General features: G+C 39.6%; 1 protein-coding gene across 3 annotated transcripts in view; it reads left to right on the plus strand.

Moving 5' to 3' along the window:
* Positions 1–20,631, plus strand: part of PPM1L (protein phosphatase, Mg2+/Mn2+ dependent 1L) — a 318,869-nt gene that overhangs the window by 73,524 nt on the left and 224,714 nt on the right. The window contains exon 1 of one of the 3 annotated variants that reach the window (XM_067033926.1): positions 11,444–11,637. The exons of the other annotated variants lie outside the window; for them this stretch is intronic. The gene's annotated coding sequence lies outside the window, so the exon portion shown is untranslated. Of the gene's footprint in view, positions 1–11,443; positions 11,638–20,631 lie in introns of those variants that run through there. 3 annotated transcript variants of the gene reach the window in all.

The following is a 20,631-nucleotide window of genomic DNA, read 5'->3' on the forward strand; positions in this document are numbered from 1 at the left end:
CTAATTTGATGAAGAGGCTCTAGGTCTACAGATAATTGAACAAATATATCATGGTTTAAAAAAACTCACATGAGATGACAGTAATAGTGAATAGGGCAGAGGAGAGAAAAGAAGGGGGAAAGAAAAGGAAAAGAAAATACGAAGGAACAATGATGGATTTGTGTGCAACAAAATGCGGTTCCAATACTGACCTACTTAACTCGCTTTCTCACCAGGAGGCCATTGTTCTTTCTCAGACTCTTTTTGCTTGGCTGCTTTCCTTCCCCATTTAGAATGGCGGACAGCCCCCCTCCATCCCCCTCTGGTCCTTTGACCAGAGACTAATGTGGCTAGATTGTTGAGGAGGTAATGGAATTTTGCATCTGCAAATGTATGTGGTCAGCCTCTGCAAGGGCTGGCTTCCAGCAGAATCCTCTTTTCCACTGAGATTCTTTTTCACAGGCTGATTTTTTTTTCTTTTGAAAATCTTAATGTTTAAAGAGGCTTTGTTAGTTGTAACAGGAATATTTCTTCTTGTTACACTCTTCCTTTCCCCCTTTTTAGGAGTATGCATGCCTTCATATACAGAATGCCTACTGGGGAAGAGTTTTTGTATAAGGTTTGTGTGTGTGTTAAATTCCAAGGGTAGGAGTGGCAGAGTTGGGGAAAATATCTGCATACTGTCGTATCCAGAAAGACTTCTACTTTTTAAAGACACTTGGAGAGGTAGCACAGAAAGTATAAATGTGGCCAAATCACAGTGGCTGACAAAGGGCTGGCTTTTAGACTGTGTTTTCAAACAGGCTTCTGCACCTTATCCAATTGACTAATGACTTAATGTGATTAACTAAGTGTAGATTAATGTGTGTAGAAACCATGTGGGTTAGTAGGTTAGTACTTCTTGATACTATATAAGGATGATACTTAAGTATCTACAAATAGCAGGTAATAAGATAGTTTGAACTATGAATAGCAGATATTAAACTACTTTACCTATACATGTACATATTCCGTGTCTTGCTTGGCCATAATTGCCAAACTCTAAATCTTGACACATGACGTAGGTAAGGATATGTTTACAGGGACAGTGTGACAAAGTATTTAGAATTGGGACAATCCCACAGAATTCATACATTCAGTGGGTACTTACTGAATGCCTTCTGTATGCCAGGCACTATTATGTGTGAGAAGGATGCAGTGGTGATAAAATAAGACAAAATCCCTTATCTTCTAAAGGGCGAAATAGACAATAAATAGATAAATAAGTTTTTTAAAAGAAGGTAGGATAAGTTGGATAGTGATGGGTACTAGGGAGAAAACTAAACATATAGAGAGGGGCCAGCAAATGTTGCTGGGGGTGTGTAGGAATTGTAATTTTTGGTAGGGAGTGAGCCATATTTATACCTGGGACACGTGATACCATCTCTGTGCTCTGCCCACCCATAGCTCTTGAGTCTCCTGCGCTATTTCTGTAGATTCTATAACCTGCTCTGACCTCAAGAAGAAAACCTTTCATAATACAGAGTTAGGTAGAACCACTAAAAACTAAACCAAAGCACAACCCCAAACACCTTTTATTTACAGCCAAGTTAGCTAAAACAACTAAGTAATAAATATCTAGATACCCTGAGAGAGTTGTGTAATTAAAAAAAAAAAGCTCTTAATTCAAGGATTTGAGTCTGAATCTTTGTACCTCCAATAGCATTGCCATTCTTACCTTAATAAAGGAAACCAGTGATTAGAAGGAAGCACTAATTCTAGGGCAGGGATATCACACAGTGAGAACATGGTACAGGTTGTCAGTCATTTACTGGCCCAACGAAGAGCGAGTGGTAGAAGACTCTGGTCTCCTCAGTCTTCCAGAACATGCTCTGCACTTGCTGCCTACCTCTGCATGTCTTTTTTTTTTCTACCAGTTAAGTGTAACTGTTGTTTTTAAACTTGGAATGCTCTCCTTTCTTGTTTTTGTTTATCAAAACAACCATCTCTTGGAGGATAGGGACCCAGCTCTATTTATTTATGTATTTATTGGCCATACCACACAGCCTTTGGGATCTTAGTTCCCTGACCAGGGATTGAACCTGCTCCCCCTGCATTAGGAGCGTGGAGTCTTACCCACACTGGACCGCCAGGGAAGTCCCAGGACCCAGCTCTTTATCTCCGTGTCCTTGACAGCTTTTGTGGTGTCTGGCATCAGTAAGTGGTCAATATATGTGTACTACATGAATGAGTGAATGGGATGAGAGAGGGGAGGACACCTGGCATTTACCCAACTCACTTTCCAGTCCACAAATAGCTGGTAGAAGTGGCATTTCCAGGTTTTGTCCCACCATTGACTTGTCTTAAACTCTCCTTCCTTTCACATTCCTCTAATTAAAACAAGGCAAAATAAATAAATAAATAAATAAATAAATAGCAACCACCAAAAAAAAAACCCAACCAAACACACAAAAAATAAAACAAGGCAAAGCTATGGTTAAGGAGGCTGCCAGACAACTAACTCAACTACCAGAGAGGGAGGCTCCTTTGCTTTCATTGTTTCTGAAGTGGACGTCAAATACAGTTTAATCTTTTCCATCTACCTTTAGAAAATGGCTTATTTTTCCCTTATTGGGGGCCTTCTGTTCCCTTCTTTCCTCACTAACTCCCTTTGCATCCTGCAGGTAGACAGACTGGAACAGGATTGCATTTGTAGCCTGTCAGCTCTACTCGTCAGCTGGCAGAGATATGGTTGAGCTTTAAGAGGGGTTTGGGAGGTAGAGTTTTTACGGTAGCAGTAGCTTTGGTTTATCAGGGGGTGGGAGGTACAGAATGAATATACAGATATTTTCCAGTTCATTAATTAGAGCAGAAATCTCAAGCTTTGGGTCCATCATCTGCACACTTTTTCTGGCCTGTTCCTTAAACACATTAGGGTGTCCTTTACACACGTTGCACCTCAGCCTGCAAAGGTGCAGCCTGACAGCTGCTTCTCAGCCCTGGGAAACTCAAGTGGATTGACCTGTCACATAAATGGGACTGAAATCCTTTGGGCAGTTGAGAAAACAGGAAGGAATTTCAAAAGCCTGGTGTGATGAATCTTGGCTTTGTGCACTTAGCTTTCTCTCTGTTAGGCGTTTCTCTGGGTACAGTGGTTTTTAGTTTAATTTAAAATGAAACTGAAAGACTTTCTTCTGTTTTCATCATCATTCTCATCCTTGTTGTCCCTTTGGTCATTGTCATAAAAGCTGCTATTTATGGAATGTCAACTCTGAGACAGCTGTGGTCCTTATGATGTACATGGATTAGGTCATTTAATCCTTCTATAACCTTCCCAAGGAAGGATTGACCCTGAGCTTTAAATCACAATCTGGTACTAGATCAGCAAGAAAAACCATATAGGGACTTCTCTGGTGGTGCAGTGGTTAAGAATCCACCTGCCAATGCAGGGGACACAGGTTTGATCCCTGGTCTGAGAAGATCCCACATGCCCATGGAGCAACTAAGTCTGTGTGCCACAACTACTCAGCCTGCGCTCTTGAGCCCGAGAGCCACAACTACTGAGCCTGCGCTGTAGAACCTGTGTGCTGCACCTACTGAAGCCCGCATGCCTAGAGCCCGTGCTCTGCAACAAGAGAAACCACCTCAATGAGAAGCCTGTGCATTGCAACGAAGAGTAGCGGCCGCTCGCACCAACTAGAGAAAGCCCGCCTACAGCAACAAAGACCCAATGAAGCCAAAAAAAAAAAAGAAAAACCATATACATTTTCCTATGGAGGCATGAGTTTGAGGTAGGGTAAAGCCACGAAGGGAGGTAATTTATAAACTTTTTCCTGGGAGTGAGAGGATTTTATAGTAATCCCATGCCACCCTGAAAGTTTAGTTTTTCATTTTGTAAGTGGATTAGAGGAGTTTGGACTCATATAGAAGAGAAATAAGTCAAATTGTACTTATACTTTGTTGCTCTGGAAATTGGACTCTAAGGTCTTTGCATTTATCGATGAATTTTTTGACCTCAAGATCCATGTGAGATTGATAGGTCAGATTCTATCCTCAATTTACTGTTACACATTCTACAGTGGGGAAAATTAAGACCTAAAAACTATACTCCAGATTTTTTTCTGATGAGTCTTGATGTTATATTTTCTCACACAATTTCAAAACTAGTTTAAGTAGTTTAAAAATAGCCTTAAATTTGCTACTTGTAAGCATGCCTAAGGTTACAGCAGTAGCAGACCTAAGAGTATTTAAGAACTATTTAAAGAAGCTTTCTAATTGCCCACTTTAGCACAGATTACAAATCAGTAAAGCATTTTGCAAATTCCTGTTCCATGCCAGGAACTGTGTTAGGTGTTGGGGAATGGAATTTAGTCAAACAGTATCAGCTATAGCCTGCACCTACCTTGGACAGCACCCAAGAGGGTTTAATATTAGATGCATAGGAATGCACTTGTTTAAACATGGTTCATGTGTTGCCAGGGAGAATCTGGGTTTTTCAGTAGTGGCCACATGATTAAAAATCAACCTGTGTATGGTCTGAATTAACTTTTTAATAAAAATCAGTGGTGAGTTGGGGGCAAGGGAGTATTACGTGTGGTTCAAATATGAGTTGATGGCAATAGAGGCTTTGTTTATATATATATATTTTCTTTTTGCCAGCAGTCCTTTGTGGTACCCCAGTATCGTGATCTAATTTGAGTGGAATTAAGCTTAAAGAGCTCAAAATTATGTAATAAGATGTTTTGTTTAAAATACTATTTCAAGTTAATCTAAGCAAGCTAGGATGACCCCTGCTACACAAAGCTGGGTACAGAAAGGATGAGGGCCAGGTGGCTAAGGCCCTCTGCATTGCTAGTTCATGGGAACTGTTTTGTTTTTTTCCACCAATAATCTGTTAGGCCACCTTCTAGGGTCAGACAGGCTGTTTGTGAGAAGCTTAGAATCTGTGAAGCAGTGAGCAGAGGTATAAGAAATCTAGATTTGAGTCCTAGCTCCCTCTTATTTGCCACCTATGTTATCTTAACAAAGCTTGAGCTCTCTGAGGTTTGGTTTTCTTATCAGTAAAATGGATATTGTAGTAGTACTTCAATCTGTAGGTTGTTGTGAAGATTAAATCCGAAGCACCTAGCGCAGTGCCTGACATGTTCCAAGCCAGTGTTGGTAGTCTCTCCTTAACTCCTAGTGATCCCTGGCTGGGAAGCGATGACCAGGGCTGGAAGTCTAAGATCAAGGTGTTTGTTTGCCAGCAGATTTTGTGTCTGATGAGGGTTTTCTTCCTGATTTGCAGATGGCCACCTTCTTGCTATGTCCTCATTTGGTAGTGAGAGAGAGAAAGCTCCAGTCTCCTCCTCTTCCTCTTATAATGGCACTAATCCCATCATAGGTGCTCCACCTCATGACTTCATCTCTAAAACTATCTTCCAAAGGCTTCACCTCCAAATATCATCACATTGGAGGTGAGGGCTTCAGCACTGGAATTTTGGGGGGACACAAACATTCCATCCATAGCACTTAAGGTCACATGATTCACCCATGACAGGGCCAGTGCTGGAAGTTTAGTGTCATTGTTGCATATAGGTGTCCCTGTAGCATCTGCCTTGTACATGACTAGTAGACTAGCTTAGTGGAGGTTGGACACCTTCTGTGCTTTCTTAATGGACTCCTCTAGTCAGCCCAGCTTTAGTCAATGAAGCACTCTTGGTTATTACCATGTACATTCCAAGCATTTCTAAGGTCCTTAGACTGGTTGGTTTCTTTTTGACCTCTCTGTGGATTTTTACCAGTCTCATTTGATAAGGATTATGGAAACCCCAAATAATGTTCTCTAAATGCAAATTGGTATTCCACTGTTCTTCTTAAGGAGATATCAGCTTCACTGGAGGAACAAGACACAAATGCTCATTTTATCTCAAGAAACAGAGTTCTCTTGCCATATAATCTAAGGCAGTATTTTCTACATTTAATTATTTGACTCCCATCTTGACATTTTTTACTTTCTGAGCTCCATTCCTACTGTTATTTTCTTAATATTTTTCATTAAATTGACTTTATTTTACTTAAATACACTAAAAATTTTAATAACTATTCACAGGTTGATTTCATTATATTGTTCATTATATTTGTTCAAATTGTTCATTACATATTTGTTTCATTATATTGTTTCCAATTCACTTTAAAGTAATGAACTACATATAAAAATAGGACCCTTATGTCATCTAAAAACATCTCGTGTGTATGTGCTGTGCTTTGGAAAACCTTATGTAAGACCATCTGGGTCTGTTGGTTGAATGGCAAAAGAAGGGAGGAATAAAAAAAGGTAAATAAAAATGATATTGTTATAAGTGTATAAATTATATAGGTGATAAATAAGAACAGAAACATGAGTTTATAAAAGACAAACAAATGAGTGTCCTTGACTTCAAGTCCCTGTTATTGTCAAGATAAAATTGTGCATGTAAAGAAGGAAGTCTAACAAAATGACATTTCATTTGGGCCTTAAATGCTTGCCCTCTTTTTTTTTTTTTTTTAAATGACTCTTGCTTCATTGAATAGCACTGGGGTCACAGACCATGTGGATGTAAATGCTATGCTGTGCATCTTGTCAAGAAGGCCAGTCTTTTTGCCAGGGAAAGGAATTCTTGTCTTTGTTTTTTTTTTTTTTTTTTTTCCCGGTACGTGGGCCTTTCACTGTTGTGGCCTCTCCCGTTGCGGAGCGCAGGCTCCGGACGCGCAGGCTCAGTGGCCATGGCTCACAGGCCCAGCCGCTCCGCGGCATGTGGGATCCTCCCGGACCGGGGCACGAACCCGTGTGCCCTGCATTGGCAAGCGGACTGTCAACCACTGCGCCACCAGGGAAGCCCGGAATTCTTGTCTTTGTTGCAGGAAACAGAGTCAGAAGCAAATTAGGTCAGATTCAGATTGCCAAGCCAAGGGCAGGATCCTTGGAGGCCAGAAACAGATTGTAGAGCTTGGTTAGAAGGGAGGAAGAGAGTAGGGCTGGCTTCATGGGCATGTGACCTGTGTGGTTGCCCAGGTTCCCACATTTAGAAGAGCCCTGTACTTGGTTTAATGCTCAGCTGTCACTATCTTAAAATTTTTAACAACTTGTGAAAAAGGGCCCTGAATTTTCCTTTTGCACTGGGCTCTGCAAATATAGCTAGTTCTTGGGGTAGAGTAAGGAGATATTTACAGAAAGCTTCATAATTTATGTTCATGGGTAGAAATGGAAGAGTGAAAACTAGAAATGAGTTGCAAAAAGGAGGTTTCGGGTACTACATGGTAGGTCCCTTCTGTTGACCTTAGCTCATAGGTTAAAGGATCCAACACTGGATTCCAGAATTTGTTTTGTCTTAAACTCCTAGGCAGACTGGTTGCCTTTCTGCCTTCCTGCCTTCCTTTCATGGTTATAGAGTAACAGAGGGAATGGCAAATTATATAAGGAAAACTTGAGCAATGCAGTGGACTCACCCTTAAGAACTTGAAAACATTGTGCAGTAAGATTGGGCTCTGTGAATTAAATTGTGAAATCAACCCATGGTGGATCAAGCAGGGGCTGGCAAGTGTAGGTATCCACCAAGAGTGACTGTAAGGCAACAGGGAGTGGTGGGCAGTCAGGGTGAGCACCAGAGGAAGCATGACCCATGTAAAAGAAAAGCTGTGTTCTGCTTCAGCTGGTTGTATTTAGCCACATCCTTGTCTGATTTGGCTAAACTCTCCAGGTTTTTTAGGAGGAGAGTTGAAGTCAGAAGCCAGAAGTCTTGATTTCTTTTTGACTGTGACATTTTCCAATTAAAGAAAAATACCGTGTGGACTAAAACATGTCAAATTCATTTCAATCCTTAAATAGACATTTAAAAAAACCCTTGGAATTCCCCAGTGGCACAGTGGTTAAGAATTCGCCTGCCAATGCAGGGGACACGGGTTCGAGCCCTGGTCCGGGAAGATCCCACATGCCGCGGAGCAACTAAGCCCGCGAGCCACAACTACTGAGCCCGTGTGCCACAACTTCTGAAGCCTGTACGCCTATAGAGCCCGTACTCCACAACAAGAGAAGCCACCTCACTAAGATGTCCACGCACCACAACAAAGAGTAGCACCCGCTTGCGGCAACTAGAGAAAGCCTGCGCAGCCAAAAAAAAAAGAAACCCCAAACCTTGTTTTCTAAAGGTAAACATGGGAAGTGACCAAATTACTGTGTTAGGGGAGGCAGCCATAGTAATGGACCTAACTTTAATATCTTTGATGAGGCCATCCCTAGTAAGGAGATGGAGTTAGGGCAAAGGTTGCCAATGGATGTTGAGGATTATCATACAGAAGGAGTTCCAGATTTTCTATATTGGAGGGGCTTCGGGGTTAAAAGGGGGCTTGGTTTTAGGAGACCTATTTTGGAGCTGTGTTTACATATTAAACTCACTGTTTTTACTCAAATTGTATGACATAGATCATAAAAATTAATTTAGCTTTCTAATGTTTTTCCCTATGCTTTAGAGAAGATTGAAAAGGCAGCAACTGCCCATCTGCAGGAATGGACAGAAGAGTTTTAGGGCTGCTAGAGATTAAGGAGAAGTAAAAGCTTCTTACCCCCAGACCAATCTTTTGCTCATTGCTGTTATGGTTTATTGTTAAAACAAGACATTATGAGATGGACACATCAGGCTCGCTTTCTTAGTCTGATGCCATTAAAAATACAGTTAATCTAACCACTTTTTTCCCGTTTGTGTGCTCACCATTTTTTTATGACTTGGCTTCCCAAGTGGATCTAGCAGAGGGAGAGGATGGGTGGGTTCTGCAGGTTAGAATGTAGGTGTTTCTGTGAGTACTTATTGTTAATTGTAATTTAATAAATTAACATTCTGGTTTTGTACTTAGTCTGTGGTTACTGTGGATCTGCCAGTGAAGTCTGGAATCTCTGGTGTGCTGATGCATTCAGTTTTGAATTTGCACGGATTCTTATACTATGGCAAATTTACCAAAGTAATGAATGTCACTTTGGGAGGCGCCTTGGTACGCCTTTCCCTAAGTGACACCAAAAATATAACTTGGGACTTAAAGACACGGGGAGGGGGAAGGGGAAGCTGGATGAAGTGAGAGAGTGGCATGGACATATATACACTACCAAATGTAAAATAGATAGCTAGTGGGAAGCAGCCATATAGCACAGGGAGATCAGCTCGGTGCTTTGTGACCACCTAGAGGGGTGGGATAGGGAGGGTGGGAGGGAGAAGCAAGAGGGAGGGGATATGGGGATATATGTATATGTATAGCTGATTCACTTTGTTATACAGCAGAAACTAACACAACATTGTAAAGCAGTTATACTCCAATAAAGATGTTAAAATATATATATATAACTTGAATGTATGCATCTTTCCTATTTGAATTTCTTTAGTAGTAGAGATGAGACGTATAGTGCATAAAACCCATGGGGTGAAGAGGGATAGCCCCAGAGAAATATTAGCAGGATTTCAGATAAGTTGGGGAAATGCTGGTTTTTTTTTTTTTCTTTTGCGCTACGCGAGCCTCTCACTATTGTGGTCTCTCCCGTTGCGGAGCACAGGCTCCGGACGCGCAGGCCCAGCGGCCATGGCTCATGGGCCCAGCCGCTCCGGGGCATGTGGGATCCTCCCGGACCGGGCACGAACCCGTGTGCCCTGCATCGGCAGGCGGACTCTCAACCACTGCGCCACCAGGGAAGCCCAATTTGGGTTTCTTTTTTTTTTTTTTGCGAATGCTGGCTTAAGTGAAGGTAAATTGTTTTCTTTTAAGAGGATTTTTCCCAGAGCATTTCATCTTGACTTTGTTTAAAAAATTATTTATTTTTTTATTATTGAAGTTTAGTTGGTTTACAATGTTTTGTTAGTTTCAGCTGCACAGCAAAGTAATTCAGAGAGATACATATATTTATTTATTCTTTTTCAGATTCTTCTCCCTTATAGGTTATTACAAAATATGGAGTAGAGTTCCCTGTGCTATACAGTAGGTCCTTGTTGGTTATCTATTTTATATACAGTAGTGTGCATATGTTAATCCCACACTCCTAATTTACCCACTCCCCTCACCCCCTGCCTTTGGTAACTATAAGTTTGCTTTCTATGTCTGTGGGTCTCTTTCTATTTTGTAAATAAATTCATTTGTATCATTTTTTTTAGATTCCACATACCATCTTCCTATAATTGGTCTCCAGTAGGAACATCAACTTCATTTGCTAATGGTACCTTTAAAATGTTTCCTTTGGCAGCGCCTTTGGAAAACACCATGAAATATTTGCAAAACATGATCTTAAGAATGCACTGGTATTGAGGTATTTCTGGAATCCTCTTGGGGGGAAAATGTGTGTCAACTCATCTTGGGGACTTTGTGTTGAATCCCAGTTTGCATCGGGTTCCATAAGGTCTACCTGAGTGTTCTGGAATCCACAGAAAGGCCTAGTGTGACCATTTGCTTACTAGGTCTTTGAACCTGGAATTATCCCAGTGTGGACCCCGGGCAGAAATGGAATTTGGCAATCTGGTCTTGGGAATTTGGATCTACATTTGTGGGTCAGCGTGGAATTCCCAGAGTCCAAGACTTCCTTTATCTGTATATTTCTTCTCCTTATAGCATACTTCTTAAAAGGGAGCTTGGGAGGTTGCTTATTAAGGCCTATCCCAGAACTCAACCGTATTCTCACAGAGAGGACTCAGTGAACACGTTGGTTTAACTATTGAGATTATTTTCAGAGAATCAGAGGTCATATTATAGAGTACTGTGGTTTTATAGACACTCATGTCATTTTCTTTGATTCTAGAATAAGAAAAATGAACATAGAACTCTATTTCTATATATGAAATAGTGATTGCAGGTACAACTCAATTGTGTACTATCAGTGTGTAATGACAACATTGGGAGGAAAATTGATTAGTATTTTTAAAACAGCAGGAAAATTATTTCCTGCCCAAACATTGATTAATCTTTGAATAGGCTTTCTTGTAATCCTTTTCTTCCATAGACTGCAGGGTGCAGCACAGTCATATTTTATGTGGAGTCAAGCAGAGAAACCTACTTGCTGCGATTAAACTTATTGCTGCTTTTTTCAGCAGGTGCAAATAGCTTTGTCTTCAGTAGTTACCCTTTTCTAGCTTGATAACACACTAGGATTTCTTTAGTTTTAATTTGATTAAAGAAACTATTGTCTTATATTATGAAGTGTGGAAACAATGAAATATTGAAATTTTCTGATGATATATATTCCCCTCTTTGGCTTTCAAATAGCAGTTTGCTTAGCATCCTTACGTGAATGTTTTAAAATCCTGTTAGCTGGAGCTCATGTAACATTAATTTGTTCCTGGTTAGAGGTAATATAAAATATAGTGATAAAGAAGACTAAAGTTCTTTCCCTCAGGGAACTTAAGATCTATTTGAGGAATTAAGACATAGAAATAAGATAAAGAAATATTAGTATGAGAGAGTTTATGATGAGTCTCAAACGAGTGGTTTAGAATATTGCATAACTGGCATAGGATTTCAGAGGGAGAGAGACTTTTTGTGCATCCTGGGGTGGCTGGGGATGACTCATGCAGGAGCTGGACCTTGTGCTGGTCCCTGAAGATGGGAAGGATTCAGCCAGGTGGAGAAGTATAGGAGGGATGCTGGTGGCATTACCAAAGGCGGCTGGGCTGGAATGTGCCTGCGTTTTCAACAGTGAGTAGACCTGTGTGGCTCTAATAGGGAACTCATGAAGGAGAATAATGGGAAATAAAACTGCAAAGGTAGGTTGAATTCAAGTCAGAAAGGGTTTGGATGCCAGACAAAGGAATTTGGACTTTATTCGGTAGAAAATGTATAAATAGTGAAGGTCGTTGGACAAGAATAAGTAGAAAATGCAAGAAATGGCTTTGTAGTTAGAGCAGCGACAGCATACAGCTAGGAACTGAGGTGACTTATGATGAAGACGGTGGTGAAAATGTGAGCAAGCTCTGGCTTCGCTGCTGATGGGGATGTAGGTTGGGTTGGCTGCTTAAATGTCATTCTTCTCTCTATTTTTCCTGTTCTCATTTAAGGCTTGTATAAAACCCTTTCTGCAGGCTTAAAATACATTAATTCAAATTTGACCTTCCTTACTGTATGATAGTTTGAATGCCCAGAGCTATTTTCAGTTGTTCCAGATTGTCATGAGTTTGATGTCCAGGTGCCAACTGGAAGGGCCAGACCTGGCCTGTGGAGGATTGTTTTTAAAATCCGATTCTAAATTAAGCACTTTGGGACATAAAAATGAGATGTGGCCTAGTTATAACTCGCCATTTAACTAAAAGTATATGTTTTTTTCCTTCTCTGCTTAAATATTTGTCTGGCTCTTTCAGACTCCAAAGGCATATAACTCAGAGCCAAGAATATTTAGATTCCTCTGCACTCCATTTTTTTTCCCTAGAGTAGTCTTTGACTTCCACTATACTTAAAAAGTTATACTTATAAAAAGAATTTCTCTAAATATTAGGTAACAATTCTCTAAAAAATTTTATTCCTGGCCCTCCTATTTCATATCTCACAAATTATAGAAATGGAATTTGTTTTGAAGTGTGAGTCATTGTTGGAAGTTAGACTTTTAAACATCTAAAGTTAAGTTCTAAAGGACAGTGTCAGTATTAGCAGCAGGAGTCGTGGTGTGGGTATAAGTAGATCATAGTGCCAGCTGGAATTTATTCCGAGAATCACAGTGGCAGAGTATGGATAAAAACACAAACAGACTTTTAAGGGCGTCTCAGCCTAGAATCCTTCTGAGACCTGTTGGGATACAGATTAGAGGAGGTGGAGAGAGTCTCTGGGTAAAAAGGGGGGTTAAGGGTTATGTCTCTTCAGATTCCAAGCCCTTGTTGTCTCTGAGCCTCTGCTTCTTCATCTTTAAAATGGAGAATAATAACTTACCTTATAGGGTTATTATGGAGATAAAAATAGATAATTTTGTACAATGCTATGTCTATTCAGGGCACTCTGTAAAATAGTAGCTGTTATTATAGTGGTTGGTGGGATTTGGGTGGGTTTAATTTAATTAAGTTTTGATTTTTTTTTTTTATCTGTGCCACTCTTTTTCCTGTATTTTACTTCCTTTCCTACTACCCTATAGGATGTGGATGTGTTCAGAGCCTAGGATCTTGAGCTGGAAGAGAGAAAAAACAAACAAAAAGCCTTAGGGATCAGAGTTGTCTTTTAAGGGAGGTGTGCCAGAAAACTACCACATAATGCACTTCCATCCCATTGGCCAGAACTTCATCACATGGTCATGCCTGACAGCTGCGGAGGCTGGGAAATTTAGTCTCCTCCCTGCATAGCCATTACCACGGAAGAGGGAAGATCAGGTTTTGATGGATAGCCAACAGCCTCTGCCAGGGCATTCAATATGCTCCTGTGTCTTAGGCTGGTGTCCCCATGGAAACAGAACCAATTGTGATATTTTTCTCATGGACATATAATCATCTTAAATATTCTATAAATATATTTTCATTTCACTGATATTTTTATGTAGAATATTTTAACCTTAGTTTTTAATCTACTATAAAGCATTTTTTTTTTTTTTTTTGGTGGTATGCGGGCCTCACTGTTGTGGCCTCTCCCGTTGCGGAGCACAGGCTCCGAACGCACAAGCTCAGCGGCCATGGCTCACGGGCCCAGCCGCTCCGCGGCATGTGGGATCCTCCCAGACCGGGGCACGAACCCGTGTCCCCTGCATCGGCAGGCGGATTCTCAACCACTGCGCCACCAGGGAAGCCCTATAAAGCATTTTGACTTTGTAATTAAAGAGATTAAGATTTTGTTTGTAATCATTCAATCTAATATCACCATTATTTCTTTTTACAGTAGTTAAGTCATAGAATTTGGGGTATGATCTCAACAGTGCCTCACCTCACAGCCTCAACTGACATACACTTAGTGCTAGTTTCTGCTTTGCCATCACAAATACCTGTACTGGTCATCACCTCTAGAATTCCGAGGGTCAGACTCAGTAATATATATGCCACATCACAGTAACAACAAATATATAAAAATGATCACACATCTGAAAATGTTCTTTTGTGTACTAAAATGTGCTATTGCAAAAACTCTTGGATTTTTTTCTGTTTTTCACCATCCATTTATGTTTTTCAACTGAATTTTTAAACGATTTTTATTTCGAGATAATTGTAGATTCACAAGCAGTTGTATGAAACAATACAGAGATATGCCCTATACTCTTCACCCATTTTCTCCCAAAAGTAACATCTTGAATAACTATAGTATAGTATCACAAAATGCGGAAATTGACTTTAATACAACCTACAGTGCTTATTCAGATTTCACTGGCTTTCCATGTACCCATTTGTAAGTGAGTGAGAGTGTGTGTATGCATGTGTAATTCTATGCAGTTTTATCACATGTATATGTGATCACACCACTGTTAGGATACAGGACAGTTCCGTCAACACAAGACTCCTTCATGTTAGCCTTTTTAGCCACAGTTACTTCTTTGCTTTCCTCTTCCCTAACTCCTGGCAACCACTTATCTGATCTCCATATTTGCCATTTCAGGAATATTATATAAATTGAACCATGCAGTATGTTATCTTTTTTTTTTTTTTGGTAAACACTGGGCCTAGGAACCTCTGTTTAAGTCCTAGTCATTCACCACAGAGAGGACAAAGAACAGCTAATCCTCCAGGCTCTAGATAGCTTCCCTACCTCACAGAGATGTTTACGAAAATACATAAATCTGGGACTTCCCTGGCGGTCCAGTGGTTAAGACTTCGCCTTCCAATACAGGGGGCGGTACGGGTTCGATCCCTGGTTGGGGAGCTAAGATCCCACATGCCTCACAGCCAAAAAACCAAAATATAGAACAGAAGCAATATTGTAACAAATTCAATAATGGCTTTAAAAATGGTCCACATCAAAAAAATCTTTTAAAAAAAGAAAATACATAAATCTGATATGCATGATTTTTTTATTAATTGAAATTTTTATTGATAATTGTATATGTAAGTTTTTAGAGTGACTTTTTTTACTCAGTATAATTCCTTTGAGATACATCCACGTTGTGTGTATTAATAGTTCATTCCTTTTTATTGCTGAGTAGTATTCCATGGTATGAATATACTATAGTTTGTTTAGCCAGTCACCCTTTGGAAGGACATTTGGATTGTTTTCAGTTTTTGACTAATGCAAATAAAGCTGGTATGAACATTTGTGTACAGGTTTTTGTGTGAACATAAGTTTCTTTTTCAGTGGGATAAATGTCCAAGATTGTAATTGCTAGGTAGTGTAAGAGGTGTATGTTTACTTTTATAAGAAATTGCCATACTCTTTTCCAGAGTGGCTGTAGCATTTTACATTCCTATAAGCAAAGTAAGACCAGGTTCTTTGCTTTCTCTTGAGTCCTCACCAGAATTGGTATTTCACTATTTTTTTAACTTTAGCTAATCTCATGTGTGTAGTCATATCTCATTGAGATATATTTAGATTAATGTTTCCCTAATGAGAATCCCTCTGTCCCTACCCATGCTCCCTGACCCCTATATATATGTGTGTGTGTGTGTGTGTGTGTGTGTGTGTATATGTGTGTGTATATATATATATATATCTCCAATAAGCACATGAAGAGAATATGGTGTATCTTCTTTGAAGAAATGTCTATTTAGTTCCTTTGCCCATTTTTTTTGAATTTTTGAATTTTATTTTATTTTATTTTTACATAGCATGTTCTTATTAGTTATCTATTTTATACATATTAGTGTATATATGTCAGTCCCAATCTCCCAATTCATCACATCTGCCCCCCTCCACTTTCCCCCTTTGGTGTCCATACGTTTGTTCTCTACATCTGTGTCTCTGTTTCTGCCCTGCACACTGGTTCATCTGTACCATTTTTTCTAGGTTCCATGTACATGCGTTAATATACGATATTTGTTTTTCTCTTTCTGACTTACTTCACTCTGTATGACAGTCTCTAGGTCCATCCACGTCTCTACAAATGACCCAGTTTTGTTCCTTTTTATGCCTTTGCCCATTTTAAAATTGAGTTATTTATCTTTTTATTGTTGAGTTGTAAGAGTTCCTTATATATTCTGGGTATAATCCTCTTATCAGATATATGATTTGCAAATATTTTCTACCATTCTTTGGGTTGTCTTTCTTTTCACTTTTTGATGGTATCATTTGTAGCACAAAGGTTTTTAATTTCAATCAAGTCCATTGGGAAAATATATATTTATATATTTGTCTCTTGTGTACTTTTGTTGTTATGTCTAAGAATGCATTGCTTGAGCCAAGTCACAAATTTATGCCAATGTTCTCTCCCTCTTTTTAAAAAAATAAATTTATTTATTTGTTTTTTAATTTTTGGCTGCATTGGGTCTTTGTGGCTGTGCACGGGCTTAATCTAGTTGCGGTGAGCAGGGCTACTCTTTGTTGTGGTGTGTGTTCTTCTCATTGCAGTGGCTTCTCTTGTTGCAGAGCATGGGCTGTAGGTGCGTGGGCTTCAGTAGTTGTGGCGTGCAGGCTCCGTAGTTGTGGCTTGTGGGCTCTAGAGTGCACGCTCAGTAGTTGTGGCACGTGGGCTTATTTGCTCTGCAGCATTTGGGATCTTCCCGGACTAGGGCTAAAACCCGTGTCCCCTGCATTGGCAGGCAGATTCTTAACCACTACGCCACCAGGGAAGTCCCTGTGTTCTCTTTTAAGGGTCATATTTTTAACTCTTACATTTAGATTTAGGTCTGTGGTCCATTTTCAATTAGATTTGGGCATGGTGTAAATATTTCTAACACTTTAAAATTTTTTTCCGGCTTTATTGAGATATAATTGACATATAACATCGTATAAGTTGAAAGTATACAACATGATGATTTGATATACATATATATTGTGAAATGATTACTGCAGTAAGGTTGGTTAACACCTCTATCACCTCACATAATTATCATTTTCCTTTGTAGTGACATTTAAGATATATTCTCTTAGCAACTTTCAAGTAATACAATATTGGTAACTGTGGTCACCATGTTGTGCATTAGATGCTCAGAACTTACTCATTGTATTTCTTATGCTTTTTTCTTCTTATGCTTTTTATAGAAGTTTTATAACTTTACATTTTACATTTAAGTCTGTGATCCATTTGAGTTAATTTTTGTAGGTGTGTCCAGTTGTCAGGACCATTTGTTGAACTCAAATACAATTTTTAGGTTAAAATTTAACTGTCTCATCTGATAAGATTATCTCCCAGTAAAGAGAATGGAAAGGAAGTTTCTCCTTGAAGATGAAACACATATATTATTTTAAAAGTTCTAAAGTCTTCAAGCTAAAATAATGAACCACAATAAAAAAAGACTTGGCTTTTCATATTTCAAGTCTTTTTGTCTGGAACTTTGTTCATCCATGGCTTTAATTAGGTGGTTTGTGAACAGCTGGTGGACATATGGTGAAGTTATACCTCATTAATAGAATATAAATTTTCCATGTGCTTTTGTGGCCTCTTTCTTTGCAGTTAATTTGCTTTAAGACAAACTTCTGTTATATAAAAGTCTGGCCTTTGTGTCTTGGGAAATCTCTGCAGATACTTTATATTTGTTTTATATTACTCATTGTCTCTTAAGTTTTACAGTCATGCATTAGGTACTTTATACCTCATCAGGTTCCTTTAAAAGTTTGTATCGTGTGGTTGCTCAATTTGAAAGATATATTTCAAAAAATGATTATGACATATAAGATAAGCTTTTAAAAGTACGACAACCTCCTGTTACCTAGGATAGCTGAATAACTGAGAATTACCATATAACTGTATGTGGGTTATCAGTGAAATCAGTTGGTTAGTTATAAAGTGTATTTGACATTAACAATGTGCATAGTGCTTTTGCTGTGCTCTTTTAAAAATATTTTCTTTATCGACATATAATTTTATAATTCACATACCATAAAATTTACCCTTTTAAAATGTATCATTTAGTGGTTTTTAGTGTATCCACAAAGTTGTGCAACCATCACTAGTATCTGATTCCAGAACATCATGATGTTGATTATTTGCCAATCTCATATGACTTATTTTTTTGCTAATTTTATATGCCTAGTTTACTTCAAAATAGATTTGAGGTGGTTTACAATAACAGACTTATTAGAACATGGTCAGTATGATATAAGAGATCAAAAACATTAGTGGGAAGGGAGGAATAAATAAACCAAAAAAGACTGAAGCTAATGTAAAGTTGCTGTTAAGCAAAATATGTAAATTTAAAACTCCTAACCTGATAGTGTTTCATATTCTATCATGGATCCAGAATTATATTTGTGAAAAGTCACATCACAATGCTTTCCTCTTTAAAACTCCCTCGATTCCCACAGTCAAAAGTCATGTTTGAAGTTAATATATGAGACTCATTCAGGGTCATGTATATTGAAACTGGTGGGTGGGTAGGGGTATGTATGTGAGGGGCGTAAATATGGTGCCTCTGCTGTGGCATCAATTTTACCTAAAAATTTTAGAGGAAAACCAATATTTTATATTAATTTAAAAACATTGCTTAATATAGAAAACGAATATAGGGTAGAATGCAGAACTTGCATGAGATACAACGTAAGACTTCAAATAAGCATTGTTCTTGATCACAGTTATAGGGGGTCTGATCCTAGGAACCCTTCTACCCTTCCTGGTACATGTTCTCTCTTTGCCACTGGTGTTTCTACTTTGGAAATAATGGTGAAGTTCTGGCATACCAAACCAAACAAACACATACAGAAACAAAACAACCCAACAAACCCCCAAATCCTACCCCCAAATTCTTGGGTTGGTATAAAATCCCTTCATGATATGCTAAATATCTTACAGATCTGGGCCAATATTCAGTCCTTTCCAGATTCTTTCTGCCTGGAATGCACCCACTGTCAACCCCACATGACCCTTTGTATTTCCCCCCATCCCCACCCCTTCCTCCATTCCAAGTACATGTGTAACTTCTGTCCTGGTGTCCCCTGTTGCTATGTTCTCCAGGTACTTTCCTCCTGCTCTGTTGCTATAATTAGCACTATTTATTGTCATGGAGTCTAGGGCAGTGTGGTTAAGTTGAAAGAGGTGATAATGGATGTGTGTCTCTGTAACAGTAGACTCCTCAAAGGCGGGGCTCATCTTTTATTCATCTGTATGTCCTGGTGCATCATATGGGTTCTGACACATAGTAGATATTTACTAAATGTTTTCTTGAATTAATGAATGAATTCTGGGTGACAGTGATTTGTGGAGTATAGATAGTTGTGTTTTGGGGGGGCTTGGTAGATTTTTTTTTTTTTTAATTTCAGGATAAATGGAGTTTTTGTACATTTATTCCCTCTTCAGGGCACTGTCGTTAGACTTCTAGCACACAACAGAGTACTGAAATTGCTCTTGCCAGGTCAACAATGACCCGGTTTCCAAATCTGGTGTACCTTTTCCCCCCCATTTTATTTTTCTAGAGCTGTCTCCTGCATTTGACACTATTATAACTTCTCCACTTCTCCCGTTGCGGGGCACAGGCTCCGGACGTGCAGACCCAGCGGCCGTGGCTCACGGGCCCAGCCGCTCCGCGGCATGTGGGATCCTCCCGGACCGGGGCACGAACCTGTGTCCCCTGCATCGGCAGGCGGACTCTCAACCACTGCGCCACCAGGGAAGCCCTAACTTCTCCACTTTTGAAGCTCTTAACTCTCTTCTTCTGGAACAGTGTGTTCTCCCACATCTCCTGATGTCAACCATCACATCCCCACAGGCTCCTCTTCCTCTGACTGCATCTTAACTTTCTGTTGGTGTCCTCAGGTTATGTCTTGGGCTCCCGCCCTTTTATATACACAGAGGGGCATCTCAACCACTCCCTTTGTTTCTGTTCTCCAACCATAATCCCCAGATTGGGATCTTGAGTGAGCATGCTTCTAATCTTGCCACCTGTCTCCTTGGTATTGCCACCAGGATAGCCCAAAGCTTCACAGATTCTATATGTGTAAAATGAAATTCTCATTCTTTCCTGCTGAATTAATTTTTCTTCTATATCCTCCCCCACCACTTGTTGAAACCACCATCTACTCAGTTACTGAAGTTAGAAACCTAGCTGTTCTCCAAGATCCTTCGTCCTCAATTATCCTCTTCAAGTTTATCCATGAAGACCTCTCAATTTTATTCCCAGACATTTTACAAATTAATTTCATTATTCCAAAACTACTGCCTTCTCTCTCTAGTACTTCTGTAGAGTGGAGAGTGCATTTGGGGAGTGGAGAAATTGACACCCTACAGCCCAGCGACTTCATTTTTTATGTCAGGTTAGTAATAAAGGACTTATCAGTTATGTGGGCAGTTATTAAACATAAATATTTGTGCCGTTTTCTGGCCCTGACATTTCTGGGATCACTCTATATATTTTTTTCCTCATCTCTCCATGTACTGTTTCTTAATTTCCTGGCTGGCCTGGACTGCCCTAGAATTCTCTGGGCTACCCTAGACCTAGAAAGTCTTGAGTCTTTTCCAGAGCCGCATGGCATGTCCAGTAGGGAATATTCTCCAGACCTTCTCTCACATTCGGCATTACCCTGTATTTGAGTGGCAGGCAGAGGCCTCTGGTCCAGGAGACCTGCAATTTCTTTTTTTTGTTTGAAGATTTAATCTTATTTATTTTTGTCTGCGTTGGGTCTTCGTTGCTGTGTGCGGGCTTTCTCTAG

Source organism: Kogia breviceps, chromosome 5 (genome assembly GCF_026419965.1).
Source record: "Kogia breviceps isolate mKogBre1 chromosome 5, mKogBre1 haplotype 1, whole genome shotgun sequence".
Taxonomy (NCBI): Eukaryota; Metazoa; Chordata; class Mammalia; order Artiodactyla; family Physeteridae; genus Kogia; species Kogia breviceps.